The sequence below is a fragment of the Marmota flaviventris genome, chromosome Y, assembly GCF_047511675.1.
Source record: "Marmota flaviventris isolate mMarFla1 chromosome Y, mMarFla1.hap1, whole genome shotgun sequence".
Classification (NCBI taxonomy): Eukaryota; Metazoa; Chordata; class Mammalia; order Rodentia; family Sciuridae; genus Marmota; species Marmota flaviventris.
Window position 1 is genome coordinate 9,223,868 of NC_092519.1, and position 26,573 is coordinate 9,250,440.

The window sequence follows — 26,573 nt, forward strand, 5'->3', positions numbered from 1 at the left end:
TATACATATATACACATACACACACACACACACACACACACAAATATACAAATGCACCTTTGAAATGTGTTTGGGTTTCTACTGTAGCATAATTAACAGAATTCTTTTATTTATTTTATTTTTTTCCTGGAGTGGCTGGTCTTTAATTTCCTTGGGCCAGAACTACAGCCCTTCCTCTGGCTCTCAACTGCAAGACTTCAGTCATGCTGACTTGCTGACTTAGAGGCCCATGGAAAAGGACACATTCATCCTGACCTGTGCCACGGCACCTGGCTGTGAATATGCTAGAGAGGCTGTGTCACACTTCCTCCTTGTACCATTCCTTGGGAACAAACCCCCAGCCAAAGCTTGTCCTCGGCCCAAGTCAACAACAAAATTTCTTCTGTCCACTGCAAATTCTCTGTGGAACTTCTGGGGACTCTCAGTACCCCTGCAGGCTTCTACCTGCTTTCCATGTCTTCCTCTTCAGTCCCCTGCTCCCCAAATCCTGGGGCAGCACTTCTCCCCACAGTGGTTTTAAGACTAGGTGAGGGTTAGCCTAGTACCTTCTTGATGAGCAATACTTTGAGGCTGGGGGTGGCATAGTGGTAAGGCCTGCTTCCTGCAGCACCTGAAGCAGGGACTCTGAGTGGCATTTTTCCAGACTTAGGTGCCAGGGGAGCCAGACATGGGCCTCTAGGAAGCGTGACAGGAAAGAATGGGGGCTCTTTTCTCCCAACAGCTGCAGGGCCTTCTCACAGCAGGCCCAGGCTTCCACAGGGTCCTCCAGCTCCTGGTTGCACACAGCCAGCCCAGCTAGGGTCAGCAGAGGACAGTCTCGGCCCAAGTGGGGCATTCAGCTGGGTCTGAAGCTGTCAGGCATTGGCCCAGAGTGCCAGGGCCTCACGATAGAATCTGGTACAGGTGAGGCTTTGTGCCCGCTACAGCTCTGGCAGCACAGAGAAGTCCTGCAGGTCTGGGGCATGGCATAGCTCAGGCATGGCTTGCAGGTGGCCCCCAAAAAATGTCCAAAGGCTCTGCTAAGGCCGGGAATCATCTCTGTGGTAAAATTCTGGTGCAGGCCCTTACAGGGGAAGGAGCTGGCAGCCATTGGGCCCCAGAACATCTGCTGCAGGTTTCCATGCAGGTGGGGGACTCTGCTCTGTCTTCTCGCGTTGTCTGTCCCAGGAAGACGAGTTGGGTCTTGCCTCCTTGTTGTGCTCAGCGCTGGTGAAGCTGAGGGTGCCGCTGAGACAGTTGGACAGGTCCTGGGCAGTGGCATCCTCCAGCTCGGAAGTCTCTGAGAACTGCTAGGACTCTGAGCCCTCTACCGCCTCACCTTTGCTGGCCAAGGTGTGCCGTAGCTGGTGCAGGAGCTGAGGCCATGGCACCCTGGGGCGAGCGGACAACACTAGGTCCAGGGCGGGGAAGGGAGGAGGACTCCTGCCAACAGAATTTTTGACAGTTACAAACTTTTGATAATTCATGTGAATAAGTTTGTGAACAAAAGCTTTTTTCAATTTCATGCTTGATTGCTTTTTAACAATTCGAATATGGAATTTGAGAATTTTATAGAATCCAGTAACTTTTGCATTTAGACTAACAGATAGTGCCCTTTGAAACTGGTATATCAAATTTATGCAATCAAGATAATTCTCCAGCCAGTGAGTTACAGATTGTTAAAATCTTTAAAACTGAGTATTAAAGGCAAAATCAATACTAATAAAAGTCAACAGCCAATCGTCCCAGTTGTGACTCCCAAGCACTCCTTTGATTGGGATTTGGGGTTTTGCATTGTGACTTCTCACTGTCCCAATCTGTCCGGTAGTAGTGCCAACCTCAACCACAGAGCACACTGTAGACACCAAGACTAACCTTGTGCAAACTGCAATGTCATATGTCACAGGGAGCTGTTCCCCTGCATAGTCCAGAAGTCTATCACTGCAGAGATGTGGGGGTTGACGGCCCAAATCTGTGCATTTCCTTCTTTGGAGTTCATGGTCTGACTTCCTTGAGTACTTTAGTACAAAAATACCCTCCACTGTATCCTAAGTGCTCTGGTTTGGTGGGGCTCAGAGTAAGCTTCAGTTAGGAAGTCAAAATTTCAGTTGAGGAGGTGAGGAATTGTTAGTTTTTAAAATGTTCCAGGTGACTTATATTCATTTCCAAGTTTGAGGAAATTGCTTTACCTTCAGGGTTCCCAGGTTCCTGCTGGGATCCTGGGGTTGGCTAACCAGGTAGTCTCACTATCCTTCAGCCCTTTAGCCAGAAGGTCTCTTGAATTCTGACTCCTATTTGGGCAAGTTTTTCAGTATGTAGAAAATACTTTCCTGGCTGTGTGCATCAGATAAACCATTGTGGTGCCTGTTTCTTTGAATTTTACTGCATGGAATTGTACAATTTTGACAAATCTACAGACATTATTTTCTTCTAATGCAGATATGTCGTCAACTTCTAATTTGTGGATTCCTTCTGAGACATTTCTAAATGTGGTAGCTTGTTGAATTTTACTAGCATGCTTATTTAAGCAGAGATAGGAGTGTCTTCAGAAATGAGTTCTACAAGGGGGAGCCTCCCCTGTTAGTCAGAGATAAACCCTTTTCTCAGTCTGTTTTTCTGCCTCCTCTTATCACTTATCCTCACACACTCACCTGGAAAATTAAGACCCCTTTGTTCTCTTCTTACAATGAATTCAGTTCTTTAAATGCTTTGAATTCATTATATGTCACAGTTGACATAATTTAGATATGGATATTTTAAAATTTGTATAAAAAACTCTCCAACTAAAGTCCTTATCAGTTTAATGCAGAAAGAATTTATTAAATACCTACTGTTTGCCAAGAAATATGATAAAAGCCAAGGAAATAAAGTTACATTCTAGTTCTTTACAAAAAATATGCTGATCCTATAAAATGTACCTGGCAATTCATTTAAGGGATATTGGTTATAATTTTAGAACTATACTGCTCATTTGGAATCTTCCTTCTGGCAGCCTAACCCATGAACCTTGCCTGAATGTTGGCTGGCTGGATTGATCTACTTGCCTGCATAACAAATAGGCCAAAAAAGATGAAAAAAAGAAAACTGAATTTTATGCAGTTTGATCAAACTGGGGAGAATCCAAAACAGTGGAGCCTAGATTCTCCCTCTTAGTGGTAGTAGTTCCACATGATAACACTTTTGCTGAAAAGAAATTTTCAGTGGCCAGATGAGAATAAGAATTTGGATGATTAAAATTTGCCTTTCAAGCAGGCTGAAAACCTTTTCTTCATAAGGTGCTGAACAGGACAGTCAGTGAGAAGACAGCAACAATTCTTCCTCCAGAATTTTGATTCTCTAGAGGTTGTGTGGAATCACATGATTTTGATTATTTTAAAACCAGGAAGCAATATACTTGAGTCTTTCTGTTGTCAGGCAAAATAGGCTCTTAGACATGTAACTGGAAAAAGAAATTAAAACAAACAAACAAAAAAAAAACAACAAAACTTCAGTTGGTTACAATTTTTAGTTCTTCCCCAGTACATTCTTTTAAATAATAGTCTTTTTCCTTTGCTTGTTCTTATCTCTTTTTTTTCCTTTTTTTATTGTGCATGGTACTGGAAATGGAACTCAGGGCCTTGGACATGCTAGGCAAGTGCCCTATCACTGAGCTATATCCACAGTGTTTTTTGTTTTTTTTTTTTTAATACTTATTTATTTTTAATTGTGGTTGGATACAATACCTTTATTTATTTATTTTTATTTGGTGCTGAGGATTGAACCTAGAGCCTTGCATGTGCTAGGCAAGTGCTCTAGCGCTGAGCCACAAGCCCAGCCCCAGTGCATTAATTTTATTTCTAACTGAATTCACAGGATTTGGAATAAAATCTTAAATAAATCTTTAAAAGCAGATTTTGTGTGTGTCCCAGATTTTTCTGGAAGTTTAAACCCAGATATTTCAGAGGAAGTTTTTTTTTTTTTTTTTTTTAATAAACAAGTATGTATTCAGCTAAATGTTTTCAGTCATTTGGACTTCATATACTATTTTTTTTCTCAAAAATATGTAAGGCGGTTCACAAATGCTGTGATCTTAAAAAGGAAACACTACTGTGTGAATCTACTCCATTGAAGGGAACTTGAGACATCATTAATTATAAAATCAATTATTGTTTCAAATTCATACCAAATGCAATTTATTAAGAGTTTCAATTGATGGGCACTAATTTGCTATGTTGCAACCCTTAAATGAAAACTGTTCTTTTAGTGTTACCACATTATTTATAATTAAAAGTGAATTCTTAAGCATTGAGAAATAATTTTACAGGCAACATTAGAATTCAGATAAATGCATGACATATCGGAGTTAAGGCAATGGTCAGAAGCTGGAGGTATAAAGTTATTCTTGAATACAATGTTAAAATAGGAAAGGAGCTCTAGATGTGAAAACAAAAGTGCTTTCATTTAAACTTGGCTTATGGCTGGCATAACTCCCTTACATATATGAAATAAATATACTAGCCTAGAACTAGGAGTAATGTGCCCCTTTGGACCTTGTTATGGCAAGATATAATTCCTATCCATGGTGAATTGAAACATATAAGATCTCAGAAATCACCCTTGCTCTCCTCCTTCATTGTATATTGGACTGGGGTTTGAGAGTCATTGAATTAAACAGTTGAATCTGGCAAAGTGGTTTAAGCTTTAGTCATGCTAAATGGTGAAAAGCCTACCCACATAGGATGGCTGCACTCAGGGACAATGTGGGACTCTTCCACAGCATGTACTTTTTGAGGCAAGTAAGGGCTCAGGTGGACAGGAATGCAGTGGGGCTGGATTCTGCATAACATGAATTCTGTGTGCCAAGCTTATGAATTTGGAATGTGCTATAATAGGGATTCCCACATCCTCTTTACTGTGAATGTTAGAACACTGGAAGTATGCCAGTGCTTTAGTTCCCTTGGTTCAGAGCTGTAGTCCAAAGTAGCAATGACACTGGGAATCTGCTTGATTATGGATGGAAAGCCAGTTACGTGGGGTGAGCACAACCATGGGAAGTGTGATCTTGGGTGTTCACAAGTTCTCAGAGACATCCATATGCCACCAGCCATTAGGAATGACAGATATTGGAATTACAGATTAGTCCCAAAACTCCTTCCTACTGATACAGAAATGATCTTTAAGTATGCAAAATTCCTCCTGAATCCAGATATTCTTCCTGGTCCACACACTGAGAGAGCCACTCTATGAGAGGGCCTTGAGAATAGCCACCTGGTGGCATTCAAACTTTCATTTTGAAAGGAGCAAGAAAAGTCAAAGTTCATGGGGCGGGGAGAGTTTATAAACATTCTCTTTTTCAGTCCAGAGGATACGTTCCATTTTGATGTGTTGAGAAATGAAATACATGCATATTCTGAACAACTTTTAAATCTAGTTCAGAAAATAATGCATGCAGAAAAGATATTATTTATATGCAATTTTGTATGCACAGAATTTTAAAGTACTGATGAAAGTAAGAACAAATATATTACTGAGGGGCTGTAGTCAACCAAGGAATTCTGTCCAGAATTGTTTTTCATTTGAGGGGATAGGCAGATTAAGTAATTCTAAAAGGGGTCAAGGGCCTGAAAAACTCTCTTACTGTCTTACTTAGATCAGGAGGAACAAGCCAATTATATTTCCTCAGCTGCAGGAAGTTCCAAATTTCTAAGATTTAACCTGGGAAAAATAAATATATATAGGTAGGTAGGCAGATCGGTAGATAGGTAGATAAAAACTTTTTTCTAAAAATCAGAAGCTTAATATTGTAAAACTGTTTTTTGTCAGAATAAGCAACAGGATATTGATGAAAATGGCTTTACAATATATGCAAATACTGAGACAAAGGATTAAGGGTTTCATAAAAATGAATTTCATGCATAAAAATGCCTGCAAGAATATTCCTAACAGTCTGATCTGAAATCAGTTTAAATGATGAAAAATCATTATGCTTTTATTTCCTCTATAAATCACATTTCAGCTAATCGAGTTTTTCCTTCAGAAAACATGTTAATGTTTCAAAAACCTAACCTTGAGTACATTTTCACCTGTGCACACAAAAGCTGAGATTTATTTTTTCATAGAATCACTTTATAAGTGGTTATTATGCTGAGAAATGAAAATGACTTTAGCCTAACTGTGCTTCTGATATTCAAATATTCTTATACGCTTATTTGCACGAATCTTGGTTTTTTTCTTCCCTAAGTGATAAATGGATGGAATTTACAATTATTGTTCTCTCACTTGTTAAAAACAAATACCTGTAAATAATTCATGTAGTTTGGAAGCATTTAGGGTTCATAAAGATTTTTTTTATAGAAGTATTGTTTATCTGGGGCTGGATTTGTGGCTCAGTGATAGAGCACTCGCTTAGCACAGGCAAGGCCCTGGGTTCAATTCTCAGGATAAATAAATAAATAAATAAATAAATAAATAATAAAAAGTATAAAAAAGAAGTATAGTTTGTCAAATTATTGAAGATAATTATTTAAAGAATACTGAATATTTTACAATGATGCCACAGGGAAAATATTACACCTGGTCCTACTGATTTTGCTTCAGCAATCTTAATATACAACAGTAATATTTCACATTGGGGACAGCAGTGATTGGAGATCTCCAAGGGCATCTGACTCTTCATCTCATAAGGGCTAGTAGTGTGGGAACAGCACTGTCCCCACAGAGATGCTCCTGTCCCAGGGCCTTACAGTGGATAGGCACCTTGTTTTGAATCCAAGCATTTTCAGCTGAGGGAGTCAAATCAAAATAGCAGATTCTAATGGCTCAAAATTAGGGTTTAGATAAAATGGTCATTTTGAAAATGTATCAATTATTTGAGTTGTCTGTATAAGCTTCTACTTCAAAGGTTTCCAGGTCCTGCATAAATCACATAGGCTAACAGCCCTAAAATCACACAAGCTGACAGTCCCATAGTCCCATCCTGGTAAGGATCTTTGCTTTTGTTGGCTTTTGTCTTTGCTTTTTCCCAGGTACCTATAAAAGAAGCAAAAGCCAGAAGACAGGCAGAGGTACTGGCATCAGGGAGCTAGGCCTTGGAAGGCCATGGAGGCTCCATCAGGTTGTCTTCCCACCAGCATGATCTCTGGGGAGCCTCCTGTTAAGCTCTGATATCTGGGAGACCCCACTGTGGAATCCCACACCTCTATCAAATTCCCAAAACCTAATCAAGGCCAATCTCTCCTGAGCTAAAAGACAGAGAAGGGTTCAGGGGCAGGTGGACAGTTGATTAATGACATCTAGAGAACAGGCCTTGAAAAGCAGGAGTGCTCAGTGTATGCCACAGTGAATACAGGATGACAGGCTCTCCAGGAAAACAGAGGTACTCTCTAATGCCAACTGATGTCCATGTCATGTTGGGGGCATACTGAATTCCTTGCCCACAACCCTAGCTGCTCCACATGGCATATGCCTTCTTGAACTAGGCTGGCCCTGGTTGGGAGGACCAGTGTTGGGGCCAGACTCAGTCAGCTCACCTCTCCAGAGCCCAAACAATCAGCAAAGCAACACTTCAGTGGAACCTTCTGTAGAAATTCTAGAAGTAAAACCCATAGCAAGCAGCATCAGCTGAGCAAGCACTTACATTATGTGTGTGTGTGTGTGTGTGTGCATGCATGTAAGTTCACTGTGTTTTAAGTGTGTCCCCCAGAAGTTCAAGCACTAAAAATTTCATCCCCAAAGTCATATACTGATGGCATTTGGAAGCAGAGCCTTTGGTAGGATTAGATGTGGTCTTGCGGGTGTGGTCCCCAGGAGAGTGTTGGTGGTTTTCCAAGAAGAAGAAAAAAGACCTGAGCTGGCACTCTTGCTCTGTCCCAGCAGGTGATGTGTGTGCTGTTATGATGCAACACGAAGGCTCTCATCAGATGCTGGCACCACGTTCTTGGACTTTCCAATCCCCAGAAACATGAGCCAAATGATCCTTTATCCTCTCTTATAGGTGGGGAACAGATACAGGGGATGGAACCAAGGGCCTTACACATTCCAGGTATCAGCTCTCCCACTGAGCCAAAGTATTGATATAGCATCAGAAAAGGGCTACCAAAGCTGCCATAACAAGTACCATGGACCAGTAACCTACTGCCTCTCAGTTCTGGAGACTGCAAGTCTCAGATCAAGGAATTAACAGGGTTGCCTCCTTGAGAGGGCACTTAGAGAGACAGTGTCAGGCCACACTCTTGTTGACTTAGACAGCCCTGTCCCCTTGTGTCATCTTCAGTACCTTCTACCATATCACCTCCCTCCTCATGAGTGTGTCTGTGTCCACTTCTCCTTTTACAAGACACAGTTCTATTGGATCAGGGTCCACCCTAATGACCTCATCTTAATTTATTACATTTGTAAAAACTCTTTATCCAAATAAGATCACAATCTAAAGTACTGGGAGTTGGCACTTCAACATATCTCCCCACCCCCACCTAAGGAGGACCTCATTTCAACACATAACACTCTAATATTCTCTTTATGAAAAAGTCAAAATGTGACTCCATCTTAATATCCATAAAAACTGGATACTGCATTTCAAAAGACATCTTTAATCCTGTTTCCACATCCACATTCTTTTAGATTTTCTGTATTTTGCTTTAGTGTCAGAATATCAACATGATTCAGATTTTTGTGACTACTTATACAAGGTAAAAGTATTTCAAATTGGTGTAGTAAACTCTGAGGTCCTGGAACTATACAAAGATGACTACTTCAGTCTACATCAAAACAAGCTATATCCAGAGATGCCCATGGACTCAGTATTGTTCTGGCTAAAAATGAACTTGAATGGAGGTTTTCCAGATATCTTTAAGTATGTCTAAAATGGAGTGTGCACCAATTATTTTGCAAAACCCAGATTCCCTTATGGGGAGTCTGAAAACCTACAGTGCTTAGAGCCATAGCCAAGTCCGAATGATGCATGGCATTTTTTGCCAGAACAGAGTGGTTAAGAGGTGATGCCAGCAAGCCATTGAGATGATAATGGTTATTTTAAGCTGTGTATGTTAGACTCCTGCTGTCCACCTTGGCCTGCTACTTTGGAATTCTCGTGCTAATTTGGAGTTCTTGCAGGGATGCCTGCAGAGTTCCCCTTGGTTGGGGAAGTGCCGAAGGAGGGATTTCGGGGTGGTGGTTCCTAAAGGAGCCGTGTGGGGGCATACGGGAGAGTTCCTGGGGAGCATGTGTGGAGTGTGCTGGTGGATTTCAGAAATAAAGTTTGTTCCTACTTCTGTGGCTCTTGATTTGTGCCCAGCCAGACTGCGGCATTTGGCGGCCCATGCAGGGAACACCTAAAGTTCAGAGGTAAGTGAAATTGCTCACCTCTAAGGGAAGGAGAGAGATTGGGTGACCATTTAAAGAAAAAAAAAATGTGTTCTTGTTTTGATTTGTTTTGTTTTTGTTTTTTTTCAAGCTGCCTCTCCCTAGAACTTTCTCAGGCAAACTAGGAAAAATGGTTGGCTCAAGGTTTGAGGTTGTTCACCCCTGAGGAAGCGATAGAAATAGACCACAAATGTACATGTCAAGAAAATAGGAAAATTGATACAATGATTTTTTTGTTCCATTTTTGTTTCATTCTGTTTTGGTTTTGTTTTATGTTATAGTAGATCAGAAATTAGCAAACATCAAACTGAAAAAGTGTTAAGTAAATTGATAGAGGTCAAGAACATGGAGAAATACATTTTAGATCAAGTAAAAGAGAAGGTCTCTTGAGCTAGTCAGACAGAGGAAGAAAATTTAAAGGAAAAGGGGCTATTAGGTAAAAAGCTACAACAGGAGGCTGCTACTAACACCATTCTATCACCAGAGGGTGTAAATCAACCAACAGCTCCACCTATGGAGAGAGCTGAGTGGCCCTCAACCCCTGTAGTTGCTAGATGGGATCCTGAGACAGGACCTCAAAGATTAGCATGCCCTGTACTTGAGCAGGCAGGAAGTCAGCAAATTCACCATGCTTTATATTTCAAAACAGTGAAGCAGTTAAAGGAGGCTGTAACAACCTCTTGTCCCCAAGCACCCTTCACTGTAAGCATGGTCAAATCCAATACTAACTTGGACATGATGCCAGCAGATTGGGCTAGTATGTGTAAAGCTGTGCTAAATGGAGGGCAATATTTGTTACGGAAGGTTGCCAATGAGGAATTTTGCACGGAGATGGCTAGGCAATATGCAGCAGCCAGTTATCCTAAGAGAAATCTAGATATGTTGTTAGGAAAAGGACCTTATGAGGATCAGAAGCAACAAATTAGATATGATCCTGCTATATATTCACAAATTGCTGCAGGAGCAGTTAGGGCATGGAAGACTTTACAAGAACATGGAGATTTACAAGGTCAATTATCTAAGATAATACAGGGAGCTAATGAACCTTATGCTGAATTTGTAGATAGGCTTATTCAAAGAGCTACCAGAGTTTTGGGGGATACAGAGCAAGCAATAGCATTAATTATACAGCTAGCCTATGACCAAGCAAACAAAGGGTGCAGGGAGGTCATTAGACCATGGAAACATGAAGATTTAGACACATATATTAAATTATATAGAGATATTAATGACAAAGGGCAAGTCTTGGCAACTGCAGTACAACAGGCTTTAGATGCCAGGCCAAAAACATGCTACAATTGTGAAAAAACAGAACATTTTAAAAGGAATTGCCCATAGGAGGAGGGTTTAACAAAGCTAGGTATCAAAGAAATAGAATACCAGGTATTTGCCCACAATGCCATAGAGGGAGACATTGGGCTAATGAATGCAGTTCTCAAACCACCATAGAGGGTACTCTGTTATCAAAAAATGGACAAGGACCAGGTGTTTACCCATGGTATGGTGGAGAAAGGCATCGGGTTCCATTGCCAAAAAATGGACAGTGGGGCCCAATTCTCCGTGGCCCATGACCACAAATATATGGGGCACTGGAGGAACCCAGCAACACCATCAGGGTAGTGCCCAGGACACATTATCCATCAGATCTCTCATCAGACAAACCAGAGGGAGCACAGGGTTGGACATCTGCACCTCCACCAGAGCAGTACTAACTCCAGAGAAGAGAGTTCAAATCATTCCCACAGGCGTAAATGGATCTCTTCCCCAAGGAAGTAGGCTTATTATTGGGATGCAGTTCTTCCACTCTAAAAGGACTTATGATAAGTCCTGGGGTAATTGATCCTGATTATGAAGATGAAATAAAAATTATTGCTAGTACTCCAAGAGGTATATCAGTAATTTCTCCAGGAGATAGAATAGCACAGTTATTAATAATACCCAGCCTACATGATAAATTTCCCATTCGTACTGTAGAAAGAGGTTCCAGGGGATTAGGCTCCACAGGTGTAGATTGGGCTATGCTGTCTTTAAATTTAGATTCTCACCCAATGCTGAAATTAAATATTCAAGGACATGAATTTAATGGGCTACTGGATACAGGTGCAGAACTTAGCATCATATCTCGTCAAGAATGGCCAAAACATTGGACATTGCAACAGTCTACTCAAATGTTTCGAGGCCTAGGAGTGGCAACTAATTCCCATAGAAGTGCAATGGTATTAGACTGGAAGGATCCTGAAGGATGGGAAGGAACTATACAGCCATATATATTGGATCATCTAACTATAAATTTATGGGGACTAGATGTCCTAGATCAATTAGGTTTTACAATAACAAATAACATCAATCCAAATGTGCCCACTATTAGGGCTACACAAAGTTTTAGGACAGAAAAAAGATTAGGAGAACAAGAACAATGTATAGCAGCACCAATACAAATAGAACAAGAAATAAATAGACATGGATTGGGTTTTCAGGAGGAGTTATTGACACAATAAAAATTTCTTGGAAATCAAAAGACTAGTATGGGTTCCTCAGTGGCCCCTGACTAAAGAAAAGATACAAGCAGCAATGACATGGTTAAACAACAAGTAGCAGAGGGACATATACAACCTTCTGTATCTCCCCATAATACTTCCATTTTTGTCATCAAAAAGAAATCTGGTAAATGGAGATTATTGCAAGATTTAAGAGCCATTAATAAAGAGAGGTTTATTATGGGACCTGCTCAATTGGGGATTCACCAATTGTCTGCTGTGCTAAAAACCTGGTATGTTTTAGCTATAGATATTAAAGATTGTTTTTTTTTTTTTTTTTTTTTTTCCAATTCCAATTCATCCTGAGGATAGTCCACGTTTTGCATTTACTATCCCTGCACTAAATCATCAAGGTCCTGATCAGAGATATGAATGGAACTTACTCCCTCAAGGGATGGATAAGAGCCCAACTATGTGTCAAATTTATGTTAACAAAGCAATCCAGCCACTTAGAAATCAAAATCCTGAACTACAAATATTTCACTATATGGATGATGTATAATTAGCACAGAAAGATAAAAACACATTACTAGAATGCTATGCCACACTTACAAATTTATTAAAAAAATTATAATCTAGAGATAGCAATAAATAAATTACAATTAAAATTTCCAATTAATTATTTAGGAGTTTTATTATCCTCAACCATGGTCCGTCCACCAAAAATTCAAATACGAGTAAGCAACTCAAATCACTTAACGACTTTCAAAAGTTATTGGGAGACATAAATTCGATAAGGCCTTATCTAGGTATACCAACAGGAGATTTGGGACCTTTATTTAATATGCTAAAAGGTCCATCAGATCCAAATTCACCCCGCATGTTAACGCCTGAAACAAGAAAGACATTAAAAATTATTGAAACATATATGAAAAATATGCATTTGGATAGAATTGATTTAAGTTTGCCTTTATTATTTATTCTAATACCAACAAAAAATATTCCTACAGGAGTATTTTGGCAAGAAGATCCATTATTGTGGATACATTTATCTTATTCTCCTAACACTGTTCTTACTAGGTATCCTGAGGCTGTAGGACAATTGATACTCAAAGGAATAAAAGCAGGAAAGGGAGTGTTTGAAAATTTTCCAATAAAATTATTATTCCATATACTATGGATCAAATTGATGAGTTAGCTAATGAGTTAAATACTTGGGCAATAATCATGTGTAAATCTAATGTTTCATTTGATAATCACTTACCATCTAATCCCTTTCTGTCTTTTTGGTTATTGCATCCTGTAGTTTTTCCAAAAATGACAAGAAAAACACCTATCATGAATGCTCCAAATATATTCACTGATGTGTCAAATAATGGTACAGCAGCAGTAGTTACCCCTAAGCAAACTTTTACATTTTTAGTACCCAAACAATCAGCTCAAAAGGTAGAGCTTAATGCAGTATTACAAGCTTTTGTGATGTATAAATATTCTGTATTTAATTTATTTTCTGATTGTCAGTATATAGTTAATGCTATAGTATCCCTTGAAGATGCTGTTAGGATTTCTCCTTCCTCTACTGTTTTCTCTTTGTTTTCCACTATACAAAGTCTAATATGGGACAGAAAATATCCATTCTTTATAGGACATATCAGAGCACATACAGGATTGTCTGGAGCCCTTAGTTTGGGCAATGATTTAGCAGATAAAACTACACATGACATACATATTTTCTCTACAATAGAAGAAGCTACAAATTTTTATAAAAGTTTCCATGTCAATGCTAATACTATACAAAAGCATTTTAAAATAACTAAGGAACAAGCTAGACAAATAACAAAACGATGTAAAGATTGTGTGACTTTTACCACAAGTTAATCTTGGAGTCAATCCTAGAGGACTTGTTCCTAACCATATTTGGTAGATGGACGTCACACATTTGCCAGAATTTAGAAAATTCAAATATTTGCATTTTACAGTTGATACTTCTTCTGGATTTTTGATGGGCTCCCTTCATGCCAGAGAAAAAACTAAAGATATTACAGATCATTGCTTACAAAATTTTGCCACTGTGGGCATTCCAAAACAGTTTAAAACAGATAATGCCCCTAGCTATACCTCTACTTCTTTTAAACAATTTTGTTCATCATTTGGCATTACTCACATAACAGGACAAGGCATAGTTGAAAGAGCTCATCAAACTATTAAAATGTACTTATTAAAGCAAAAAGAGAGAATTGGAAAATGGTATATATCCCCCATAGATAAACTTAAAATAACCTTTTTACTCTAAACTTTTTAAATTTGGATTCATCAGGGCTTAGTACTGTGGAAAGGCATATGTGTCCAAAAAATGTACATAAGCCTAAGGTACTTTGGAAGGATATTCTAACAGGACAATGAAAAATATTGACCCAGTGATTGTCTGGAGTCAGAGTTCTGTTTGTGTGTTTCCACAGGGAGAATAGCAGCCGATTTGGATACCAGAGAGACTAACCAAAGTGATTTCTACAGACCAAAAAGAAGATGATTTGACTCAAATCCATAACAGCTGATATCCAGAGCTCCAGCTTGGCTTTTCTTACATCTGTGACAGTGATTCTCCCACACCTGGAGGCTAATGAATAATGAACACTATTAAAGCCTATTTCAAATGTAAAAAACCTTGAGGCTTGCTTGTGGGAATACCTTCAGAACCATATGCAAGTTACAGAAGAAAGGATGGGATATCCAAATAAGATTCAAACCCAGGTGGTAACCAGGATGCTTTTTTCTATATCTATTTTATTATTGCCTTTTCCCACATCATAAAGTACTATTTTATTTTTTTGAGCTCATACAGACCTAGGGTAATGTTTTTCTCATCAGTTCTATCTTTTGACTCTTAAGTTTTTAAACATTGCAATGGAGATTTCACCTGTGTAAATCTACAAGGCCTTTACTATTGTTTATATGTTGTATTTATGCACACTTGTGTTTTGTGTTGTATGTCTGTATGTGCGTATGTCCATATATCATATATGAGGAGTGCTCATGAAAAAATGGATCCAAATTTTTTTTTATTCACATGATTTAAATATTTTAATTTAAATTTGGTAAACAGCTGTTGATGATTGCTTTAATATGTGAACAAAAAGGAGGTTAACAGATCTATTTTTGTTTTTACTTTCATCTTTCCTTTTCATTATATTTAATAATTCTGTTCAGGATAATATAAATTGTTCAGAAAATTGTTTTCTTAGTACCTGAAGGAATGTTACATAAATTTTTTTAGCCATCATTGCCAAAATTCCTATCTTCATCCCAGTGCTGGTTAAGACAAAGATAAAACCAAACTACAGCTTCTTCAATAGCTATCACAGTAAACTGTATAAACTGATATATCAATGAATAATAACTCAACAAGTAATGCTCAGTCAAGGAGTCGATTTACTTTGGGAGGAAATGGACATATTGATGGATTCCTCTGCTTTGAACTGCTTGCAGAATTTGCCTGTATTATGTATCACTTGTATGCATTCTGAACTATCTGTTGGTGCCGTGAATTGTGGTAGTGCTGGTTTATCTTTGCAGATGGTGTCATTGGTGGTACAATTTTTCCAAAAAGAGCTGTCATTTGGCTTGGTGTCATGGCATTTTGCATCCTCCTTCCTTCTGCTAGTGATGGTCTAAAATTTGGGGGCCAAAAGAGGTGAGGCAAAGAACCTCACCCCTCCCCACTGGCACCAAGGCCAAACTTGAGGGCCAACAGAGATGAGGCAAAGAACTTCACACCCCCCCCCACTGGCACTAAGGCCAAATTTGGGGGCCAACAGCATGAGGCAAATAACCTCAACCCCCACTGGTGCAAAGGCCAAATTTGGGGGCCAACAGAGGTGAGGCAAAGAACCTCACCCCCCCCACACACACTGGTGCAATGGCCTATCCACAAGTATGGCTGTATGCTGGACCGGTAGTCAGTGACGGGTAAGATCCAATTTCAGTGATACCAACCTAAGACAGGAAGATGACACCTTGAGGTCAGCTCATCCGATGACAGGTAAGAACCATATGTAGTATTGGAAAGCCTAATAGGCACAGTCCCTAAGCCACATGCTTGGTGTTTAATTAAACAGAAGGGGGGAGATGCTGAGAGCCATAGCCCTGTCCGAATGATTCATGGCATTTTTGCCAGAACAGAGTGGTTGAGAGGTGATGCCAGCAAGCCATTGAGATGATAATGGTTATGTTAAGCTGTGTATATTAGACCCCTGCTGTCTCCCTTGGCCTGCTACTTTGGAGTTCTCACCACTTTGGAGTTCTTGCAGGGATTCCTGGAGAGTTCCCATTGGTTGGGGAAGTGCTGGAGGAGGGATTTCCAGTTGATGGTTCCTGGAGGAGCTGTGTGGGGGCATTCAGGAGAGTTCCCGGGGACCATGTGTGGAATGTGCTGGTGGAGTTCAGAAATAAAATTTGTTCCTGCTTCAGTGGCTCTTGATTTGTGCCCAGCCAGACTGCAGCACTACAGAACTAGCCAAGCTAAATTTCTTTTAATTCCAATCTTCCATTTTCCTGATTATTCATAAGAGGTCCCAAAGATCTAAATGTGCCCCTAATGAGTTTATAAACTGCCAGCATGTACTAAACAAACTGATCCCATCTTTTTCTCACCTTCCCCTCAGGTCAAAACCACACAAAGACATTTTATGAAGCAAGGCAGAAGACAATGAGGGAAAGGCACTTACCATGTCAGCAACTCGCTACTCATTTAGTCATCCCCCAGTATCCACAGGGGATTGGTTCCAGGACCCCTGAGATACCCAAAACCATGGATGTTCAAGTCCCTTACAAAAAATGGTGAAACTATATGTAACCTACATACATACTTCTGTACAAGTTAAATCATCTCCAGATTGCTTATGTATCATCTTATTCATATGGATTCCACATACTATTCAATGTATGGCAAATTCAACTTTTGTTTTTTAGAACTTCCTGGAAGTTTTACTTTGTTTTATTTATTTATTTTTTTAAATATGCAGTTGGTTGAATCTGCAGATGTGAAGGGCCCACTGAATTTTAACTTATAGAGATAAATGCTTTTCCTAGGAGCTTAAAAGAAGGATACAATATGGTGATCACTAGGCATAGGAGGTACAAATGGTACAAAAAAATGCTAAACTTTCTGTTCTCCTATGAATGTGGCCTCCTCATTAAAATAAATAAGTAAATAGATAACTGGAGCTAAGAGTCATCTCCCCAGGTGACCCCTCCCCATCACTGAAGTGCCCCTCCTAAGAGTACTGGGGATTAAGCCCCAGGTCACATGCACTGAGCTACATCCTCAGCAGCCCCCTCCCTCGTTTTTGTTTAAATTTTGTGACAGGATCATGCTGACCTCAAACTAACAATCTCCTGCCTTAGCCTCCAGGGTAGCTGGCATTACAAGCATTTTAACATATTATTCTTGAGGTGGCTATCAATGGAGAAATGGTGGAGAAAAGTGAGAGTTATTAGATCATTATATGCAGTGTACATCTGTCCTTCTATAAATTTGATCTTCCATCCAGAAAAGTACCTCTTTGAAATATCCCTCATTAGCACACACTGGTTTCAGTATTCATGTTAACCACTACATATTAACCCACAGTTGAGAAGGCACATGTTTTATTTAGCTCCCACTACGACTGGGAGATGTTTCCAAGGTTGCACCATTACAGTGGCATGCACAAGGAACAGCTCACATACTGTTTAACAGACCAGAGATGTGTGTGATTTTAAATGCTAATAAGCATTGTCAAATTGCCCTAAAAGGGGAAATTTACACACCACAATGCCACACTCCCCACTCTGAGGTTTATACACTCTTACTCACTTTTAACATCAGCCAATTAGAGGAGTCAGAAGAGCATAGGGTTATTGTTTTCCAACCAATGCTATCTTGATAATATAACCAAAATTTTCCTATAAGTCAGTGGCCTTTTGTATGTGTTATTCTGCAATCTACCTTACTACTATACCTCTGTCCCATTTCTTCCCCATTCTTGTGGTGCTGGAGATATTACCCAGGGCCTGGCACCTGCTAAGCAAGCACTACCACTGAGCTACACCCCCAGTCCTTCTTAAGGAGTTATTTGCATGTCATGGATGTTCATCTCTTCATGTGCTCTTATTGTTGTAAACACTTTCTACACCCACAGCCTGAATTTAAAGTGAAATATCAAAACTTTCAAACCCAAAAGCACAAAACTAAGTATTTTGTTGTTGTTTGTAAAAGTGGGGGAGGTATACCCCCCAAAGCTAAAATGCCTTCCTCTCTTCTTTCTCATTTCCCCACCCTAATGTCCAGTTTATTCTAATAAACCAAGGGTTCTAAGAATGGTGGAAAATGGCCCATTCCATGGTATGATTCAGTATGCTTCTCCTGGATGTAGTACCAGGAGCACACACCAAAAAATGGTTCTGGGGAGCAAGAAAACTGGGAAGCCTACAGTAACCAAGGCTGAGCAGAATTTGTTCCCTCTGGGGATGCAGCCACAAGGTGCTATGAGTTTAACTTTCCTATATCTATGTGCAATATGACCCCAAGGGGAGTCAGAAACACTCCAAGCCTCCAAGAAAGGAGCCCCAATTTGTGTGGCCAGGATGCAGGGTGTCCACACAAATGCAGAAAAAAACAAACAAACAAACAAACAAACAAAAAAAAAAAAAAAAAAAAAAAAACACAGTACTTCCAGGAATTCAGAGCACAAGGGAATACTAGGGTGTGGCTAAAGAACAGTTTGAATCAGGGGCAGGGAGAAGAGGCAAACACTTAGAAAACCAAGGTAAATAGGATACCCTATGAGTGAAGGGCCCTTTCCAGATGGCTGGAAAACTGAGGAAGACCTGATATCACATAAAAAGAAAGACTGGTACTTGATGTTGTTGTCTGTAACAACAGTACTGTGATTATGTGTGTGTGGGGGGGAGTTCTTTCCAAACTTAATTCATACACACTTAAAGGGGGGAAAAGTTGGCTGTCTAGGACCCATGAAGCAGGCCAGGGGAGATGAAAATAAATAACTGTATATGGTCACTATTGAAACCAGGTGAAAAATATATGGGTGTTCTGGTTTAGTCTATTGTTGCTGCTATGAGAAAATATCACAGACTGGGCAATTTCTAAACAACAGTATATTTCTTAGAGTTCTGGGGCATGGAAATTCCATGGTCAAGGTGCTAGTAGGTTTGGTATCTGGTAAGAGCTGTTCTCTGCTTCTGAAATAGCATCTTGTGGCTGCATCCCCAGAGGGGACAAATTCTGTGTCCTCACGAAGGAAGGCAGAGGGCAAAAAGGCCTAAGATGCTCCCTTTAACCTCATTCCTAAGAACAAAAATCCCATTCAAAAGTTGGAGTCCTTAGGACTTTCCAAAAGGTACCATCTACTGACATTAGGACACTGGGTAGCAGGTTTCAACATATGATTTTTGGTGGGACACAAACATTCAGATCACAACAGGGTCACTGTAATACTCTAATTTTAAATATATAGGAGTTTCTGAAATAAAAATTTAAAGGGGAAAAAGTTAAAGTTCTGGCAATCCAGACAATATACTAAGACTGAGATTTTCAGACCCTTAAATGAAATATTATCTGGCCTCAAAGACACCTGGATACCGCCCCTCCCTGAATTCTTGTGAGATCACTTCTGATAAAAATCTAACAATCTGCATCTTCTAAAAGAATGTGCCATGATTTATTTCATTGCACTTGTTATAGCTGTACATTTGTATCACTTACCAGTTTTTCTAAAAAAAAAATTTAAGGGGTTGATGGATGACCTTGAACCCTCAAAAGGGAGATGGCAGTTCTCTTGAGGCTGGGTGTCCTCTGTGGTGCTCAGGGAGGCTGAGCTCTATTCCTCTGAACCCCATTGGTCAGACCTGCTCAGGTCTCAGCATTTCTCCAGGACCGACCTACCCCAGGATGGACTAGAACATAGTACATTCACCTGTCACCAAACCGACATTCTGGTTCCAAGGCTGCATCTCTTCACTGGACTAGTGAGAGGGTTGTTAGTGTTTTGTTCCTGGGCCTGCTTCCAACTGCATATTTGAATCCTTGCTCTGCAATGGACTACTCTTTGGCTTCAGTCCTCATTCTTCATAGTAACTGGGACCTTGGAAATGTTGTCCCTGATTATGTTCATTTGGATGCATCGCAGAAAGCTGCCAAGGCAGGCAGGCCTTTTGTCACTCTCAGCTTTAACATTTGCTGGGCTGATATTATTTCAACTATCATGATGTGGGCATCTGCAAAGCTGTTGCCATGCTGTGGAAATTTTGACCTTTTTGACTTGAGAATTGATTGTATGCCTCTACCTCTGCTCTGTCATTCAACTCACAATAAGGAGGAAATAACTTAAAGTTCATTGGTGGGCAAATCTTCTTCTAATCACGTGGTTATTTTAGAATTTAATTATTGAGGAAGAGGTTTGAGAGGAAATGTATTCAAGAAATTATGAGACCTAGTTCTGCATTCTAGTGAGTTAATGGGGTTGTCTTCAAGTTTATGAGACTCACAGTATGATTAAACTTTACATATGAGTTTTTGCTTTTGTCAGTATCTTAAAGAGAATTTAGCTTTATTAGTATCAGTATATGATCATTTCTGCATTTGTCTTGGAAATAATAGAAAAAGAGAAAGACTGTTAATTCATGACTTTGCAAAAAATTAGATAGTATTTACTTTTGCAAATTTCCCTGTCTGTTCAGTTGATACCAGCTACTGATTGTTTTATGTCCTAGGGAAACTTTTAAATTAGGAGATGCTAAAATCTCAAATTGCAGATTTCTATATCCTAGGAAGGAAAGATTGGAGAGCTTCTAAATTTAAAGATGCTCAAGTTAGAGAAGTCTTCCTAGTAGACATACCAGAATATTACAAATTCCAAACAGATATAATTCTCCAATGTGTTTTACTTATCCTAAAATACTCTGTTCACAAATATCAAACTAAAAATAATGATAAATTATTTTCCCACTGTGGGAATTGGTAAAAAGAAAATGAATTGCATGAAAAGAAAATTAAAAAAATATAGTTTTATATAATAAAAATGTATTCTACTCTTTTACAAAGCAGTTTTAAAACATTTTTTAACCTTTATTTTATTTATTTTTTATGTGGTGCTGAGGGTCAAGCCCAGTGAATTGTAATGCATTCCACTTTAATATATAAATAAATAAAGAAATACAGAGGGGAAAAAAAGATGTTTACTTATTTCATAGTACACTCCAGATGGTTTATGCTTTAATGAACAGCATTTAAATGTAATTCTCCTTCCAGATCAAGTAATTCAAGAATGTTGATGTAATCAGTATCTGCTTAAACCCAAACACTGGCCCCACCAAGAAAGGACCCTCAACATGCTGCCTCTGGTCCATTGGGCCAGCCAGAGCGGCAGAGCGGGCTTTTAGCATCAGGACATGGGAAGAGCTAAGCGCCCCTTGCCTGTAACTGTCCCCCAATTCTCACCTGTCTGCAGGAATACAGAAACCGCTTTAAGCGTGTAGAGCATCTCGCACTTTTTTTTTTTTTTTCCTTTAAGGTTTTAAAGCGAACCTTCTTGGCCTCCAGTCCTTCAGCGCACCGCTCATTGTCCCCCAAACCTGCAGGTTGCCCGGAATCTGGCCAAGGGCACTCAGACCATAGGTACCCTTGCCTGCACCGCGAGGACTAAACCGCTTTTTAGTGGCACCCCAGGCAGGTCTCCAGCGCTGCCTTCTGGATCCACAGTCTAGTCTACACAAGGCCCCTAGGTGGCAGGGTTTCCCCAAGAGAAAATGACACTCTGGGGCCGGAGCCCCGTTGCTCCAAGTGGTCACCTCCTCCGGGACTTGGGGTTGGGGATGTCGCTGGAGCCCCCAATCCTAAGCACAAGAAACACCACTTCAACTATACCAGACGGTAAGGGAGAAGAAGACTTAAAAGGGAAGCCACACACTTCAATCAAGAGGCTAGAGAAAGCCTGAATTCTGGATTCAAGAGCTTCTGGCTCCCACAGCTCCCCTGTGGCGAAAGTGTGTTCCCTGGACTTCCTTCAACCAGAGCGCTCAGCAGGGCACCAGCCCACTCTGGCGTTAGGGGACTCAGGAACACGGGGTTCCTGTGCCTTGCATGGGTAACTTCGGGGAGGAAGGACCCAGACGGGTTCTGAGATCCACCTGGCACTTCCCAAGACGCAGGTCTGGGGCTCCGGCAAGCACTAGTGCTCTGTCCCACATTCGCTGGCTCACCACTCCCAGCCCCGCTAAGCCCCGCCCCCAGCTTCTGAAAATACTCAGCCGTTCCTAGAGGCTAGAACCAGCCCCAGGCATCCTCGGTAGGGGCCACAGCGCAGGGTCCACGCTGGCCCCCTGCTTGGCACAGATAGCCCTGGCTCCAGAGGACTGGAGCTAACCAGGAAGTGAGGGCCAAAGCCGCAGAGGAAGGTGTGAGCCGCGAGCCTACCGCCTGAGCCATCAGCGAATGGGCGAGGTCTTACCTGAGGTGCCTGGTACCAAGAGCAGGACAGCGGCAGCTGCCCAGATGGCGCAGTGACTCGTGTGGCAATGACAAGCCCTAGGCCATGCTGCCGGCGGTAAAAGCCCAGTAGCCCTCTGCCTGCCGCGCTCGGTCTTCAGGCTTCGGGCCTGGCGCCACCACACCTTTTTGCAGCGCGCCTGTTCCTCTTTCTCCCCGCATTTCACTATCAGGTCCTCAGGTCCTGGTCGTCCTCCTCTCTCGGCTTGGGTGAAGCTCAGCTGCCGCTGTTGCTGGGCTGGCTGCTGAGGCTCCGAAGCGCAGGCTAGGGTGTTCCGCCGAGCTCAGGGGGACAGACTCAGGAGGCAAAGTCTCTTGCTTGCCCACCCCAAGGGTAGAACGAGGCCTGCGCCGGGTGTCCACTGCCTGCCAAGGGCAGCTGACCGGGCGGGCAGGAAGCCGAGGACAGCTGCTGTATCCCGGCAGTTGGCTTCCGCCCCCGCCCTCGGTTTTGCACCTCAGAATGCGTGGACACAAAGGTGATGCCTTGGGGGCGTCCAATCGGACTTCGCGGTAGCTCCCTACACTGCAAAGATCCCAGAGCAGTTGCCACCAACCTTCAGTGGTTAGAAAACCCGGTGAAACTTCAGCCAGCTTCCCTCTTCTGGGGCAAATCATGGAGCCAGGGTGCCAGAAACTCAAGACCTGAGAGGGCATCGGTTGCCACAGGCCCTTAGAAACAACCAAGTCCCTCGAAATGCTCAGAAACAGCTGGGAATGGAGCTGGGTGGATAGAGCTCTGGAGGACAATGCTCTCTGAAGCCACCAAGGCTTTTGGTTTATTGTTAAAAGCAAAAGGTGTCATTTTACCCACTAAACGCAGAAGACTGTTGGGCTCTATGTAGAACTGCAAAATTAATTTGCTTCACTTGTAAAAGACATTTTGAACGCAATTCCAATAGCATATTTTCTTGTTTATACTTCATTTTGGAAGGCCTGATTCTCTTGTTTGTAACTCAGGATTTGTTGTTGTTGTTTGTTTTTTTGTTTTTCTCTCTTGAAGAATAGATTTGGATTGTCCTGCCATTCTGTTGTTTGTTTTCTGACATTTCTTTTAACTGATTACCAAGCAGTTTAGTGTTTTTGCTGGATCACTATTCCCTGTTAATTCGTGTGAATTAGAGAGATACCTGCCCCCCCACCCCCACCCCAGGTCCCAGGTGCCAGGCCAGAGGAGGCTGGTGAGTTTGCCTGCCTGCAGTTGCTCCCCACAGATTCAGACATGGCAGAAAATAAAAGTTCTTTAACTATGGCCAGCTGACAAAATGGCTAGACCAGCCCAGGCCTCACCCTGTTCAAAATAGTCCTCAAGCTGTCTCTACCAAATTTATCTGAAGGAACATCTCACATAGTTCTTATTACTGTTAGAGATTAGGAGGACTGATTGCAGTTGGCCAGATCTCCACTGGAAATCCACCGGGATAATGGGAGAAGATGCCAGCTCTTGGCTGGGTGGTAAAATCATTATCAAACTTTCTGGACCCCAAACTCCTTCTTCTGCCCACACTGGTGCCTCTGAACTGGGGGCTGCTCTCCAGGGTGTTGTTTGAGGTCTGCCAGGTTTTTATCTTTGGGGTTTTCCACATTGTATCTTTCCTGGGGGCTCTTACAGATGCTTTTAAAGTAAGTAGAGTTTTAAGAGTTGGTCTTGAAACATTGAGTTATAACCCCCCCCCCCCCTTCCATATTGGATGGAGTGAAAACTAGATAGAGGCTGCAAAGAAAGGTCCTCTAAGCCCTGCTCTAAAAAAAAAAAAAAAAAAAAAAAAAAAAAAAAAAGTCACTCAGCAAGACTGGCATTTCTCTGGGACTATGTACCTTGGAGAAGGAGATGCTTGCACCTTTAGGCATTTCCCATGGTTTTCCTATCAATAACTACATCCTGCTTTCCCTACCTCTCACTCTCTTCTTCTTCCTCTACCTGTTGGATCAGAACTAAAAAATGAATACAATAAATAAACTTGAAGAGATCAAAGCACAAGTAAAAAAAATGGCTTAGATCCAATGCCAAATTGAAGCTACATATTCCTTTTCACCTATATTAGTTATCAGTTTCTTCTTACCAAAATGTTCCAAAATATAGCAGCTTCAAACTGTAAATATTCATCATGTCACATAATTTTAGTGGGTCAAGAATTCAGGAGAGGCTTAGATAGGTTGTATGTTTTGGAGTCCCCCAGGAAGTTGCAGTCAGATGTCAACAAAGGTTGGAGTCACCTGATGCTTTATGGGTTGGAGGATTCTCACAAAGTCATCTAGATTACTCATGTTGGGCAGGTGAGTGCTGAATGTTAGGTATTTAGTCCAATGAACCTCTCTATGGGGACTCTTGAGCATGGTCACTTCATGGCAGCTTGCTTACCTCAAAGGAGAGACACACAAAAGGTACAGTGTCTTTAAGAACCTAGCCTTAGAACATAACATCATTTCTACAATGCTCTATTTTCATGTGACTGGGTCCTCTTCAACATAGAAGAGATCTAGACAGGAATATGTACACCAGGAGTTAGAAATCATTGGAATCCCACATCATCTTTCTGGGAGGCAACCACATGGATCCTTATGATAGGCAGCAAGCAAGAGGGAGAGAAAAGGTGCATACTTTGTACTAGAAAAAGTAAAAAAAGAGTTATTTTATAACTTCTGGATACCAGCTCATTTCAGACCCATCTCTTACTTACCTTTTCATTTTAAAAGTAATATAACTTTCAAAAGTAGCAGTTTCTCATTCTGGTGAAGTCCAGTTTGTCCATTTTTTCTTTCATGGGCAGTGCATTTAGAGTCTCAATACATGTTAAAAAGATCAAAAAGGAAAAAAAAAATCAGTACGATTCCAGAGGATTTGGGCATACCAAAATACAGTGCACTGATATGGAAAGTAAATGACTTTAGTGTGGGTTTTTTCTTTTTAAATTTTTTAGTTGTAGTTGTAAACAATACCTTTATTTATTATTATAATTTTTAAATGTGGTGCTGAGGCTCAAACAAGAGCCCTGCACTTACTAGGCAAGCATGCTACTGCTAAGCCCCAGCCCTAGTGTGGTTCTTTTGGGGAAATGAATGTAAACTAGTGTACTGGGATTTTTACTCATTCATTAGTTTTCAGTCAAGAAAATCCTCTTATGCTCTCCTGGAAGTAAACTCTACAAAGAAGATAAACAGTCAAACTTACCAGAATACAAGCCTCCATTTCCTCACTCTATGCTTCTTGTCAGTCTGACCCCCTGAACTTACTTAAACAGCTTGGCATAGTCAATCGAGATCCAAGATTACTAAACCCAAGGACTATTTTTGTTTTCTCCTTCAGCCTTCTGCAGCACTCTATTCTGGACTATTCCCTCCTCAGGTTTTATGATGTCAAGTACTGTTGGTGTACCCCAACAGTATTTGAGATATGCAGCAGCATGTTTGTACATACAATGAAGAGAGGAAGGAAGCAAGGCTGCTGCTTCTCTCTCTAATGTGCAAGACTATAAAATAACACTGGCATTTTCCATATTTCCTGCTTACAGGACTACATGAACCTACTCATAAACTCATCCTGAAATTACATATTAACCCCAAAGCACAGTGTTTTTGTAAAGTATATTTTATCTCAACGATATATTTCTACACACAACTATTTAAACTTTCCTGTCTCCAAAAAAACCCAGATTCAGAAACAATAAGTCAAGGATTCCAGTTTTCACCAATAGCTATAAAAGTTAGAAATTCACAAAGCTTGAGTGTAGTAATCATTATAATGATGAAACCATCTGAACGTCTAATCTTTTTGTCACAATATGGGGGCTGCAGGAGTAAACTGACAAAAAATAGTTTTTCCCTTTGCAGTTCATCATTTGAATGAAGATGATGCCCCCCTGGCAGGTGATGATTTTGGGAAAGCCCAAGCTCTAATATTAATCTAATATTAATCTCCTTAGTCACTGAGGAAAGTAAACCTCTCATTGTTTATTTTCCTCCCTTGACACCAAATATGTGCTGTATTAGCCAACACCAAATATCTGACTGAAAATCAACTAGATAGCCCACAACTTAATTCCATTCTGACACTAATCACCCAGAGTTAGCCTCAAACTTCACAGATTTAAGGGATCAGAACCCCAAGACTGTACTGACTTTAGTACACCAACTTTATGTACTGATTCCTGGGTTCTTAACTGGGATTTCTGTCTGACTTGCTACAAATGCAAGGGTTTCCACAAACCCCTCCTCTAAAACAACTTGCAGAACTC

General features: G+C 40.8%; 3 pseudogenes; 1 reads left to right on the forward strand and 2 right to left on the reverse strand.

Moving 5' to 3' along the window:
* Positions 1 to 533: 533 nt before the first annotated feature.
* LOC139703565 (sorting nexin-21 pseudogene) lies at positions 534 to 1,261 on the reverse strand (annotated as a pseudogene).
* Positions 1,262 to 19,618: 18,357 nt separating this feature from the next.
* Positions 19,619 to 20,123, forward strand: LOC139703517 (succinate dehydrogenase [ubiquinone] cytochrome b small subunit, mitochondrial-like; annotated as a pseudogene).
* Positions 20,124 to 22,277: 2,154 nt separating this feature from the next.
* The window catches only part of LOC139703566 (E3 ubiquitin-protein ligase RNF213-like), a 145,156-nt pseudogene continuing 140,860 nt past the window's right edge, over positions 22,278 to 26,573 (reverse strand).